Source organism: Panthera onca, chromosome C2, assembly GCF_046562875.1.
Source record: "Panthera onca isolate mPanOnc1 chromosome C2, mPanOnc1 haplotype 2, whole genome shotgun sequence".
NCBI lineage: Eukaryota > Metazoa > Chordata > Mammalia > Carnivora > Felidae > Panthera > Panthera onca.
Window position 1 is genome coordinate 85,408,238 of NC_138347.1, and position 14,876 is coordinate 85,423,113.

At 40.6% G+C, this 14,876-nt stretch overlaps 1 pseudogene; it reads right to left on the bottom strand.

Moving 5' to 3' along the window:
* Window positions 1-8,692: 8,692 nt before the first annotated feature.
* LOC132682733 (ribosomal biogenesis factor-like) lies at window positions 8,693-9,217 on the bottom strand (annotated as a pseudogene).
* Between the last annotated feature and the right edge of the window lie 5,659 nt (window positions 9,218-14,876).

Genomic DNA, 14,876 nt, shown 5'->3' on the forward strand with positions numbered 1-14,876 from the left:
CTGGGTGATTTTTTATCATCAGAAATGTTTCTGAAAAACTTATGAAAAGTGTTTCCAAAACCATCTCTAGAAACAAACAAATGCTAGGCAGGATTAAAAAGAATGAGGGTAAATCTCTGTGAAGCAACTCAGAATGAGCTCCAAGATATATTGAGTGATAAATGCAGACTGCAGAATGAACACACAGTGTGATACCATTATGTAACCACAGACCCACACAGAACAATATATTTCTAGAAGTAAATATGGGCTTGGTGGTGGTGATTTCAAAGGGAACTTCTGTTATGACTATAATGGTTCATTTTTTTAAGATCAAAAAGTATTTGTGCATTAATTCTGTAATTAGAAGCAGATATTTATTTATTTACTGCGGGTGTGGTTGAGGTGATGATGAAGGTAGCCTGTGCAAAACACAGCTTGTGCTAAACCACAAATACCTAGAAGCATATCCTGGATAAATTTTATCTACATCATATTCATGCATCAAATATATGAAACTGTGCTCTACACCAAATGAAGCAGTTCATTGCTTGGGGGGATGTGGCAAGAGAGGCGGCAAGAATGAAGAAGGGCCCAGAAATCCCCTGATATTTCCACGTCTGCTCACCTTTCAAGACTCACTTTGAATACCATCTCTATGGTCCAGTTCCCACAACCTGATTTCATCTCTTTGTCTTCTAAACCCCATCCCATCCCTTTCATCTGCTTACATCTGTGTATACAGGTCTCATCCTCTCACCACATCATCCCCCCTTCCATTCCACTTTGCATTTCCCCAAAGCCCAGCAGTGCCCTGCATACACAGCTCTCAATCTGAAATGATTATTGAATGAAATGCTTCCAGCTATGCCTCAGAGGTCTGAGAATGGTCTTCTACTCTCCACTGCAATTACTGCTCAGTGGAAGTCACTTAGTCCTGTCTACCCTCACATCCTCACCCCATCTCCCCCTCCTCCTCACTGCTGTCTAAAATTCTTACAATGGAAAACATATGTTTTTATTACATAATTAGAGCTAAGGCTCAAAATCCAAAGCCCTAGGGAGAGCCATAAAAAGCAAATGGTTGCATCCCATCCTTCCCAGAGCACAAGATGGACAGGAATTGGGGAGAGGGAATAGATTGTTCCTACATACCTGGGGTTAGATGAAGAGCAGATGTGGAGAATAGAAGCTCTGTTGGCTCCTTGCAAAGGAAAGGCAGGCCTAGAAGAGGGAGCTTTTCTTCATAATCTGTCACCCCAGTCACCACAACCACTTCCACCTTTTGTCTATCCTTTGTAGCTAGCCTAACAAGAACAATCTTGACATGAGACAGCTTATCTCAAGGTCTTCCTCTTAAAGTCAGTCCACCCACAGAGATGGGGAACAGAGTTTCACAGTGTTACCCTTCAGTCATGTCAAGAGTGTCTCGGTTAGAGGTAAGAAGACATTCCCCAAGAAGCCACGCCATGTCTTCATGTTGTTCCAGACCAGCAGCCACAAAGGAATGGACGAACCATTGTTCTTTATAGAAATCCTATGCCATGAAACTTCATGTCTCTTGGCATTAGCACTATGGTCTCTCTGCCCTAGTCCTCTCCACAAACACATTGATTTTTATTACTTATTTAAGTTATGTGTCAGTCAGGGTCCTGGCACAGAACATTTGGTATCTCAAACTGGGTAATTTAGGGAGGGGTAATAAAAGGAGTAATTGTAGAGAGCTATGTGGGAAAGCCACCTGCCAGGTGCTGTGATTTCCATTAAGGGAATAAATGCCCTAATCTCAGTCTTCTTCCTTTTGATTTCTTCCCTGTGTCCCATTGGCCAAATCCTACTGGAAGCCACAGGTCAAGGGAGCCCATTGATGAAGTGCATGGCATTCAGCTCCCTAGGTCATAAGCAAGGGAAGGATGAATCTGGAGGAGCAAGTAGAGGCTGTCTAGCACAACTGCCATGTCTGTCTGTCTCTCTCTGCCTCTTTTTATATTTAAATTTTAGTTAACATACAGTGCAATATTGGTTTCAGGAGTAGAATTCAGTGATTCATCACTTAGAATTCAGTGATTCATCACTTGCTCATCCCAAGTGCCCTCCTTAGTACTCATCACAAATCTAGCCCATTTCCCACCCACTTCTCTCCGTCAACCTATACTTTGTTCCCTATCATTGAGTCTCTTGTGGGGGAGCCTGGGTGGCCCAGTCGGTTAAGCATCAGACTCTTGGTTTCAGCTCAGGTTATGATCTCACAGTTTCATGAGTTTGAGCCCCACGTTGGGCTCTGTGCTAACAGCACAGGGCCTGCTTAGAATTCTCTCTCTCTCTCTCTCTCTCTCTTTCTGCCCCTGCCCCAATCTTGCTGTCTTTGTCTCTGTCTCACTCAAAATAGATAAATAACTTTGGTTATTTTTCCCTCTCTGGTCTCCCCCCCCCCACCTTCTTATATGTTCATCTGTTTTGTTTCTTAAATTCCACACATGAGAGAAATCATATGGTATTTGTCTTTCTCTGATTGTGCAATGTCCGTCTCTTGCTCAAGAAAGCAAGAACAGCGACATTGCATATACAAAGCCATCTCCAGTCTGGAGCAGCCGCGCCTTCCACCTCCTCTCCCACCATTCTTAACCATGTGACCATGCTCCGCTTAAGACACAGGACAGTGTCCCTGCCCAGGCTTCATCCTTTGTATACTTATGCCCACATTGTGTTTCCTCTTCTGTCTGGACCACCCTCTCTCCCTTTCCTCTTGGAAAATTTCTACCCATCTTTCAAGGTGAGACTCCATTTCTCTTTGGAGCCTCTCCTGATCTATCATACCCTTTTCACACAGGCTTCATCGCTTCTGCCTACATAATACTGAAGCACCGTGAGCATATACTTTTATTCAGGACTTTATTCATGTACATTTTCCCTGCTGCTATGCAAGCATTGCTCACAGATGAAGATTCCATCTCATCATTACTATTAACAACCACTATTATCATTTTCCGACTACTAATTATGTGGTAGACCTGGGCCCTTTAATTCATTCTTTTGTCTATGAGGCAGACACCTTGTTTTTATCCAACGCACTGATGTAAAAACTGATTTTTGGAGAGATGGACCAGCGTGCATAACGTCACTCAGCTAGTAACCAGTGGAGCAGTAGTCGCTTAAAGCAGCTAAACTTGGATTCAAACCCATGTCCTTCTAACTCCCAACCTGAATGGTGAAACTGAAAGTAACCACAGTGAATTTAAGAAATAAAACAAAGCAAACATAGGAGAAAAAAAGGGAGAGGCAAACCAAGAAAGAGACTCCTAGCTGTAGAGAACACACTGATGGTTACCAGAAGGGAGGTGGGTGGGGGGATGGGTAAAATAGGCAACGGGAATTAAGGAAGGCACTTGTGAGGAGCATGGGGTGTTATATGGAAGTGCGGAATTACTATATTGTACACCTGAAACTAATACTACACTATTTGTTAACACACTGGAATTTGAATAAAAACTAAAAAAAAGAAAGTAACCATGGTGAATACTGCCTGTCTCAGATTTGCATCCCCAGAGTTGAGCCAGCTCTAGATAATCCATAATTAGTGTCCAAGACGTGTGTTTGAATAAACCACCAGAAGCATAACATACTGACAGAAATCTCTTGACTATGTGTCTATTTCCCTTAGTATAGGTTAGTCCAAGGCCGTGACTTTCTTTAGTCTTATCTCCATCCTGATAGTTTATAGCAAAGTCCCAATTTGCTAACAAAACTAAACTTTGCCTTGACTGTGTTTATTAGTTGCCTTTTCAAACAGAATCATCAGCAAACAGAATCCCTTAGAAGACTAAGGTATTGGTCGTGCTCCCAGAGTACTGAGTTAAAAATTTTTCCTAAGGAAAAAAAAAAAAAAGAAAAGAAAAGAAGAAATATTTCCCAAGGAATGAAAGGATAGTGTATTAGGAGCTTCTGAGCAACATGTCCTTGTGTTTTTACATATGAACCGTGAGAGTAGGGAGCTGAGAGACAATATTTTAAAAATTGATCCTGTTATAACAATAACAGCCATCATACATATAGGATACTTATTGTGTGACCAATTGGTGTTTTACATATATTATTCCTAATTTCTTTAGCAGCTCTGCAAGGTAAGTCTTACTCTCCCCATTTTACAGGACAGGAAACTGAGGTTCAGTGAGCCTAAGTTTCCTGTCCAAGGCCTCTCAAAATTCATGCCCAGATTTTCATGGCTTTACCCTGATTCCCTGAAACAAAGAAATTAAACACCATCAACTATAACAGAACCAGTATCATCATGAGGGACATCTAGTAATGTAGAAATTTTATGGCTAATCAAAGTAATTCTAACTGTCAAATATAATTGTAAAACACAAGGTCTCAGTATCCTAAAATAACATTTTTCTTCACATTATGACCTCATTTAAACTTTCCTTTTACATCTTTGTAAATTAGGTAAGAGCAGTGTTATGATCTCGTTTACAGATGAAGAAACTGAAGCTCAGAGAAACTAAGCAGCAGGTAGCAGTGGGATTTGAACCCAGGTCTTTCGCTTTCAGATCTAGTAAACTGAAATGCAAAAGCATCATTATTGTGAATTTTTTTCAACCTAGAAGGCAGAAAGTCTGCCATATACACTACTGCTTGTTTCTAAAGAATTGGTTCGTGCCCACTCCCTTGTCCTCATCTGCCCCTCTCCTTGCCATCTCTTTTTCTTACTATTTTCATTTGCTACACAAATATTGTAACAAGAATAAAGGAAATAATTAAAAGAAATTTCACTCATAATTCCTATACCCCAACATATCAATCACTTTCAGGTGTCTGTAATTACTATCTAGTCCTTGTCCAAATATTACCCAAAAAGCACGCATGAGCATGCACACACACACACACACACACACACATACACATACACACATACACACCAAACACTTACACTCCCCTAGGGAGTTATTTGGAACTTGGTGGTGACTAGTGACAAGCACGTGATTCACAGAATCCAGACTGACCCTTGCGTGGTTTCCTCTGTAGTGACCTAGATCTTCCCGGCGTGAATCAGCCAACTAGAAAGAAGAGAGCAATGAGGGAAAGGCTGACCCAAAGTCAGTGATTGCTTAGCTAAAGATTTTGACAAAAGCCACCACTACATCCAAATTCCGAATGTGACAACTCCTCCTCAATAAGAAGCAGTGCCTGGTTCTCCGAAGTGAAACTTTCCCGGTCCTTTGACTTTTATCTTAATCAGAGTGATACTGACCAAAATGTTAGCAGTGGTTATCTCTGGATGGTAAGATTATAAGGGATGTTTATTTTCTTCCTGATTCTCTCTTGCATTGTCTGAGTTTTCTGCAATGAACATGTAATATTTTCGTCATAAGATTAAAATCAATAATAATCGTCATGCTGAATAGGATGTGAGGTTGATCTAAAAAAAAAAAGGGCCTATAAAAATTAGAGTCATGGGGATAGATAATGCAGTCTTCACCACTGGAGGGACAAAAACCCCTCCCTCAGGTCAGAGAGCCTAGAACCCAGGAAGTACAATTTCTAGCTCAGTTCCTTTGTAATATAATATATGCTAACAAGTTTTTGTTTCCTTTTTTTTTTTAGCTTACAAAGATTGTTCCTAAACCATTTGTCAACAGAGAAGATTTGATTCTGAGAACATGTTATGGATTTTCTATTGCAATGGTCCAATATAATTTAGTAGACAATAACACCCATAGAAATGTGTGGGAGCTTTGCTGTCAAGTCCTGTAGTGTTTTAATAAAGGAACCTGTCATTTTTCTTCAGCTAAATTTCAGCTAGAAATAATATTAGGTGAGTTTTCATTGCCCTTCATTTCATAGCCTTTCTGTAATTTGGACACCTTAATGATTTCATGCAAAATTCTCTGTCTAAAGAGTCTTGGTGGCTTCTGTCTGATCTTGGTTTTTGCTTTTGATGCGGATTACTTATGTGCATCCATCATGGTAAAAACAGCAGAGTTTGGGCAAACACTGCTCTCAGACCTCCGCTCCCTTTCAGGCCTGGAGATCCTTCATCTAACCCAGTTCCATTCTTGTGCCTCTTCCCGCTGGCTTCCCCAGTGCCATTTTTATTAAAGCCCCAGCTCATCCCACATTCAGCCGCATGACTTCTTACAGGCTTCAGAATAAATCACCACATTGCTCCGATCTTGGCTTCTCTGCCCTCAGCTTTCAATTAAATTTAGAATTGACTTTAAAGGTACAACCTCAATGTACATGGTTGAAAATGACCTTGTTTCCCCTTTCCCACCACCTGCGACTTCCTGCGCAGGGCTCTTATACTCCAGCTCCTGGTTCAAAAAGTAGAAACAGGAATTTGCTACATGCTCCTGTGGCAAACTATAAGTCTCAAGCTGTTTAAAGTCTTTAAAGTCCCATCCAAAAGGTAAAGTACACTCTGCAGAGAGAAATCTGGGGGCCTGAATCTCTGGCTGCCTGTGTTCAGGAAGAGACACAGAAGGAGACGAAGAAGAAGAAGAAGAAGAAGAAGAAGAAGAAGAGAAGGAAGAAAAAAAAAAAAAACCTTTGAGCTAAACACTTAATTTGTTTAATTTCTGTGGTTTGCATTCAAGATGATTCATCTATTTATAATACGCATCACTATTAAAGTAATTATAAGTTAATATAAATGATCTATGACAATATTATAAGGACACCAAAGCAGACTTTAACATCAAAACTGACTTTCATCTTTTGTCTTGTCATTTGGCTTCCCACTCTTAGCAAGGAATAGAGCATATAAGCAGGTTTGGGCTATTCAGAATCGGACACGCTCCTGCCAATTTCTCCCTCCTCCCTTTGGAAGACTTTACCAATCAGAAGGACCGAACTGGAAAACCTGTCTTACTCTATTCAAAACCATTAATATTTCTAGGCGCTTACTTGTATCTAAGAGTAATAAGTTTCCTCCCAATCTGGGAAAGAAGAAGGAAAGAATGATTTGATTGCCTAAAAAAGGATAAAACAAGATCTGCTATGTGAAAAAGATGTATACATTCAAAGTGCTCTGTAAGTATAACAGGGCAGTTTATTAATTCAACCATTGATTAGTTATTATCTACTATGCATCAGGGTCCAAGGAAGCTGTACAGTGTTTGTGAGCTTGAACCTTCATTTTCTCTCCTCTAAAATGGGAATAGAGACCCTTTATTTCAGCGTGTGTGAGAATCAAGTAGAAGAATAAATGTAAATCACTTAAAATCAGTTCTTGGCACATAATAAATACTGAGTGAATAGCTTTATATACAAATATGAAAGAAGTATCCCCAAATGCAAAGGGATTTACAGCCTAATGAATTCTTATTCTAAAACCTCTGCCTTTTGCATTTGACCCTAAAATTTGAAAAGCTTCAAAGTTTTAGCTATGCAAATCTCAGATCAAAATACTTTCCTATTGATTGCCCTTTAGAAAGATTTACTAAGAACATGTGGGTGCTTTACCAAATAAGGAAAAAAAAGAAAAGGAATTAACACATGTTAACTCACTAAATGTATCTCAGTGATTTTGCATCTTATTTTTCCCACTGTCTTATTAAATCCTAATTAATAGATAGGCATAAATAGTCTTATGTCCTAGATGGGGACACCGAGGCTCAAGGAGAGTCAGTAACCTCCCCATCATCACAGGGCTAGGAAGTGGAGAGGATGGGATTCAAACCATGGTATGTGGTTTCAGAGTCCATGCTCTTGTCCAGCATTGCCAGCTGCCCCCTTCACCCTGTTACATCCGATGGAAGGAGATCTGTAATCCTCATCTGAAAAGACAAGAGTTACATGAGATCTTCTTCAAGTAGAGGGGACATTTTTTAGAAGAAAAATATTGCAACTATTAATTTCTTGCTTAATCTTCTGAACAGCAGAATAATAGTGGGATTCCTTCCTTTCCACTTAAAGTCTTCCAGGTAGAACCTTCCTTTTTCAGTTCTAAAAGATCACTGTTGACACGGACATTTTTGAGGGCTTGGATTCTCCTTCCCTTTAATAGTGCTTATGCTTTTCTGGGAAAGGAAATCACACAAAAATTTAAAACTGTGAATCAAAAAGTTAGGAAAGAAGGTCCCACTGTACAAACCTTGTTTTGAAAGCCTGCAGCCATCCCTGGTATTAGCTGATCTCTTTGCACCTCTACATTTTATAGCCTTCCCCAAACTCCACTCCTCCTAAGTGAAACTTTCCTGCTCCTAGTTCAACCTCCCTCCCTGGACTACAGGAACGATGGTGATAGCTTGTGTAAGTCCAACCAGGAGTCCAAGTGCCTACCGAGGCTAAAGACATGTTTGCTGGGCAGGGCTGATGGATAGCTCCTTAGGATACTAACAGTGTTTAGGGAGTTGAGTTCTCTTCTGCGCCTACCCCTGACTATAGATGAGGAAGACCACAATTGGTCAAAACCAGCTAATTAAAATTGAGTCACTCCATAGAAGGCCAAATGGCCCTAGATAAATAGAAATTTTTCATTCTTACCTGCCCCCCATTCTCCTTCCTTTCCTTCTCTTTGTCTCTTTTTTAGTTCTAGAAATAATTATCCTTTTTCGACTGCCTACATAAAGGCACCCCACGGTTCATCTCACTTGGCAGTACCCTAAACAGCTCCTTATCCTTTCTATATAGACTTTATTTACTTTTTAAAAAACATACAAAATACTGAATTTATTGCTCTTTTTGCTGTACTTGGTATATCCACACTGTATTACACTTGAGCCGTTAATCTTGTTGCTTCATCACCATTAACTGGTTCATTTTCTTCTTTTCTTTCATTCCTTCCTGTTAATGTTTATTTATTTTTGAAAGGGGAGTGCATGAGCAGGGGAGGGGCAGAGAGAAAGGTGGACAGAGGATCCGAAGTGCTCTGAGAGCAGACAGCCTCAGGCGGAACTGGAACCCATGAACCACAAGAGCATGACCCAAACCAAAGTCGGATGCCCAACTGACTGAGCCACCCAGGTGTCCCTAATTGGTTCATTTTCATGTCACTGCTGAGGAATCAGCTGTTGCTGCAGAGGTTCAGGGGAAAGGCCTTTTGAGAAATGTGGAAGTTTCTTTTGTATATCTACAAAAGCTTTATTTCACTGTTAACTTTTTCATCACTCACAATGTTTATCTTCATAAGATTGGTGGGAACTGGTTTTGCTTTGTTTTTCGTCTTACAGTTCTTTTGCCTGGCTATATGGAATACATTCCTGGACTTCTGCCCTCTTAGTTTGTTCTTGGCCATTGTCTTCCATACCCTTGCAGCAACTCATGCTCCAGGCAAGACATCTGCCTTTCTGTATAGACTTTAAAGTTCAAGGATGAAAAAGGATGAAGGATGAAAATAACTAGCAACCAGAAAGAAGTTTAGTTATTTATCACTCCAGTAGTTGTGTGCGTTTATGTGTGTTTTAATATTCCAAAACTCGGAAATTGAACCCATCATTCACCAGGACATATTTTTTTATTGGCCAAATATATTTACAATAAGGTTGTCATTCCTTTTATGTGTGTATCATTTTCCATTTCAAAGCATTTTCACATGCACAACAGCTAGACTTAAATTATAGCACCCATTTTGCAGATCTGGAAACTGGACTCAGATGGACAAAGGGGCATGCCAAGGTCGCAGACCTAATGAATTAGTCACCGCACCAGAATTAAAATCTGGCTTTCTTATTTATTATGAGCTTCTTTTGTGGGGGGAAATGGGGTACTACTCTCTATACAAGGTTTATATCCTAGTCTTCGAGATTTCCTCATGGGGGGAGAAAAGTACTATTCTACAAGCAATGTCTTGGAGCCGATGTCAGGAACAGACTTTCAGGTAGTGTACCAGCGGTATACCCTACTTAATATGACTTATGGCTTCACAGGATTGAAAGATATTTTGTGGCAAAAAGACCTGAAATCACCATTTAATAGAATATAACCACGGAAAAGTTATTTGACCTCTTTGAGTTTGCTTCCTCACCTACAAAATGGTGACAATATTGCTAATCCCACAGGGCTGGTATAAGGCTTAAACGACATTCGCAAACCACTCTGTTAGTAGATTGTAGATGCTTGGTGTTAGAATTCTTTTCCTTCTCTTGAAAGAAAAAGTGCTGCCAGAATTAGAGAGTCAGGAGACTAAGGTTAAGGAAGGCTGAGGTACCAGGATTCCCTCTCCCTTCTCAAGGACCCTCCACCTGCAGGCCATAGCCCCCTCCCAAACTGTAAGACTCAGATAGGAGGTAGGGATAGGTAGGTAAAGGTCAGATCACAGGAACCCTGGTAGGCCATGGCATGGACTTCGGAGTAACCTGATCAGAAAGCAATTTGAGGTTCTTTTTTCTGTTCCTCCAACTCACCAAGTTTGTTCCTACATCGGGGCCTTTGCACTTCCTCATTCCTCTGCTTGAAAACACATGAACCGGGGTGCCTGGGTGGCTCAGTCAGTTGAGTGTCTGACTTCGGCTCAGGTCATGATCTCATGGTTTGTGAGTTCAAGCCCTGCGTCGGACTCTGCTTGCTGACAGCTCAGAGCCTGAAGCCTGCTTCAGATTCTGTGTCTCTCCATCTCTCGGCCCCTCCCCTGCTCATGCTCTGTGTCTCTCTGTCTCTCAATAATAAATAAATGTTTAAAAAAAAAAAAGAAACACATGAACCTTAGGTGGTCACATGGCTCACTCCCTGACTGCATACTGTGCCATTCAAGGAGGCTGTCTCTATCCAAATTAATTAAAATACCATCGCCCTGACTACTAGTCACTCTTCAATCCCTTAGCCTTTTATCTTGATTGGATTTTTTTCCTCAACACGTACCAATACCTGAAATTATACTACATATTTACTTAGTTATTGTCTATCTCTTCTGCTAGAATGTAAGCTTCATAAAGACAGGGACCTCATCTGCCTTGTCACTCTATTTCCCCAATACCTAAAGGAATGAATGGTAAATAGTAGGTGTTTAATAAATAATGAATGAGTGAATGTGGATATTGTTATATAAATGAAATAATGTATTCTAGGACCAGTTATTAGTTAGCACTGTGGATTTCTCAGACTGCCACCTTTATATCTGATTTTAACTGCTAAGTGCATTTTCAGCATTACATTAGGATCCTTATAAAGAATAACTTATAGGGCTACCTGGGTGGCCCAGTTGGTTAAGCATCGGACTCTTGGTTTCGGCTCAGGTCATGATCTCACAGTTTTGTGAGTTCGAGCCCCGGGTCGGACTCTGTGCTGCCAGCACAGAGCCTGCTTGGGATTCTCTCTCTCCCTCTCTCTCTGCCCCTCCCTGACTCACATTGTCTCTGTCTCTCTCAAAATAAATAAATAAACTTAAAAAAAAAAATTTTTTTTTAAAAGAGCAATTGTAAATGACATATTCCAAGAAATTGTATAAACATGAACTATTCTCTAAAATTGGCAATTTCACTTAGAATGATGCCAAAGGCGAGATGGCAGGAAGAATTCTAAAGCATAGACCTGATCTTATCACCTGTCTGCCCCACTCTTCAGTGGCTGCCATCATTCTGGGCAATCTTCAAAAACTCTGCTCTGAAGGACCCTTGAGATCTCTTCAGAGCTCTTGTGTATCCCCTTGCATCATCTCCTATAGAGGGCACCTATTCCCCCACTTGATATTAGCAACACCTCTTTTCATTCTCACAAGTGTCCCGATTTCAGTCATGATATATATGGTCATCCTACTTGTTTCACCCTTTTCCACAAGGCCTTCACTCTAACCAGACCCATCCACCAGCAGGTCTCCAAACAAGACAGACTCTTTTGTACCTTTCTTTGAGCAATTTTTCCTCAGCCTAGGATACCTTTCATTCTTCCAGATTCCAACTCTAGTATCAACCCCTCTAAAAAGGCTCTCCCAGAAATTTTCCTCCAGCCTAATTTAGATTAGGCAAACACCCCAGGCTGCTTTGGAATTGCTTGAGGAGCTTTTTGAAAATACAGCTTTCTGGGCCCCTCCACCTCATGTTGGGATTCAGCAAGTCTGGCGTGGGACCCAGGAAATCTGCTTGCCTCCCCCCCCCACAACTGTTCCCACAATATCTTCTGTATACTGTTCCAGGTACCTCTCTGTTGTAAGCTACTTATCTGTTTCCTTCAGGTGTCTATAAACTCCTTGTGGGCACGAGCCATGGCCCTCACCTTCAGTGAGTCTCCACTGACTAGAATCAGCACTCCGTAAATGATACATGAAGAAATGAATAATAACGGCAAACATTTACAGTAACACTTATCACGTGCCAGGCACTGTCCTATGTGGTTTTTTTGTGTATTAACTCATTATTTCAGAAGATATTTTAGCCCTTAAGGGCATAATCATTAACTTGTAAGATAAAGGATATTAGGAACATTAAGGTACTAAGAATTAACTCTAGAAAGTGCAAGGTGTGATATATAAATTTTTTTTAAGTAAACATTTTTTTCACAAACCTTTTTTTAATGTTTATTTATTTTTGAGAGAGTGTGAGTGGGGAGGAGCAGAGAGAGAGAGAAAGAGAGAGAATCTTAAGCAGACTCAGTGGTGTCAGCATGGAAGCGGCCGACCCGGGGCCTCATACTCACACGGTGAAATGATGATCCGGCCGAAGTCAGAGACGTTTAACCGACTGAGCCACCCAGTTGCCCCGGGAAACATTTATTTTAAGACAGAATACTTCTTGAAAGTCTTCTACGTACATTGAATCATGTTGATCCTTTCCCCAAATGAGTACCCAATGTGCCTTCCTGGAGAACTTTGTAAGTCTGACTGAAGTACCTATGATTTCATTGCTATGTCTGACCTTTCCTGACCGTTCTGTGCTGGGCCATCACCTTGCACCTTCCAGGGTTTTGTTTTCTATCTCGGACCTCTTTAACAAAATGCCTGGGGAAAAGAACAGGAGTGGAGCTTCTTCACTATACCCTTCAACTTTAAATGTTAGCACTCTCTGTGGATATCCTGTAAAATTAAGGGGAGTTCATGAAGGGCTTGTGACTCACAAAGAGCTTAAAGCGTTTTAAATGTACAGTTCTGGTAACGGTGTCAGATTATGGATTTTCAAATGGCAGCCACAATCATGATTTAGAACAGATGGCCAAACCTCAGGCAACAGAATCAACAGAATTTTCTGCCATCCCAAGAGGCTAACAGAATCCAAGAGAAGTATCTGACATCACCTAAATTGGTAAACAGCTCAAAACAATCTTAATTAACAGTTTGCTGGAGCACTTAATGACAGAGAGCATGCCTCAGTAGAAATTGGTACTCTTAGGCAGCTCTCATATATTATTAACTGCATCGGGAAGATGGTCGAATGCCCTGGAAAAAAACAGTCAAAATTAGAAATTAGGAAATCTTGATTTTGGTCCATGCTGCGACACTAGGTGACCTTGGGCAGTAATTTGAACTTTCTGAACCTATTTCCTAGTTTATAAGATGATGTCTAAATTCCTTCTTTTAGCTTCAAATGTGTACCCCAGGCAACTGGGGGGTCAGGGAGAGCTTAAGTGTAAATGGGTAGAATAAGAATCATGCAAACATTATGGTAAAGTAAAATCCATCTTTCAACATACAAGAGGCTCAGTAGTGAAAGGTAACTCCTATTATTCATGTTGTTCCCAGAGTTCCTATGGCAGAGCATATTATTTTCCTAGAACTATTCATGCTTGCAGCATAGCAAACCATAGTGCCTATGGGTAAAAGGAGCCTTTCTGAAATCAACAAAATCATGTAACATTGTCAGTTAAGAAATGTTGAACTATTTTTCATGTGGTCATCTTCAGGTGTCAGTGTCGTCAATCTTCTGGAACAGCCTTGGAAGAGAATAAGTTATCTTTTCAGCATTGCTTGTTAACCGGTGCAAGAAACCAATGGGGAAAGACTCTACAAAGTCCCTCAGCAAGTCGGCTAAAATGTAGTCTCAAAAGTTTCAGCCTGAAATAACCCAGAACTAGTCAGGCCTAGAGGCCAACAGGCAAATTTCACTCTGTATTTTTTTTTTTTTTATCCTCCCCATGTTTCTTTGACAGATTTTTTTTTTTTTTTTACGGTCTACATTCAAGTTTTCAGGAAAAGTTATGGTGTGTATTTTGTGGAAGTGATGGAAGAAGAGAGGTTGAAGAGAAGGGACGAGGGAGTAGAAGAAGAGGACAGAATTAAACTCCCCGGGGAAGGAAGCCTACTGCTTCTCAAGTTACCATTTGTAAACCCTTTACCCGGTTCTGTTTGGCCTATTGTCCTGGGTAAATCATCCATTGAAAATCAAGCCCTTCAGCTCATTATATATTCTTCATTTGAGGTGACCAGAACCATTTCCTGAAACCTGGTTTGGGTGCTAATTACCTGCTCAAACACCTTGGAAATACCTCCGTGGATTTGTCATAGGAAAATTTCACTTTTTTATTTTTCTTAAATTGAGCACACTTATTGCAAGGGCCTCTTTTAACTTCCCAGTCGTGACAATAAAGGCCATCTGAGGGAGCAGAGCCTTCTGCTGCTCTGGTTACTGAGAAGTGACGCTCACTCCTCCCCAGCTTCCCCAAGGCGTAGCTTGCAGCTCTGCCTCAATTGTAGAGAAATGTTTACCGAAGTCAGCCACATCTTTCTATACAGAGAAGTAAGCTGCTTTTTCTTCCAGGGCCTCTCTCTCCCCTCCTCTGCACTGAGGCAAGAGACTCTTTACAAATACCCGAAGAAACTTGTACAAAAGAGAATCGCACTCCTTTTCTTCCCTTCAGATTTTAAAATAATTGTTTCTGTCAGACTTCCTCCTCTAGTAACCCTCCGATGAAAAAAAAAAACCTCAAACTCAGAATATGCCTGGCCATAGTGACAGGATGGTATTTCTTTCTATCCATTTTGAAACTGAAAAAAAAAAAAAATCTTTTTTCCTGGGGAAAAATGTTTAATC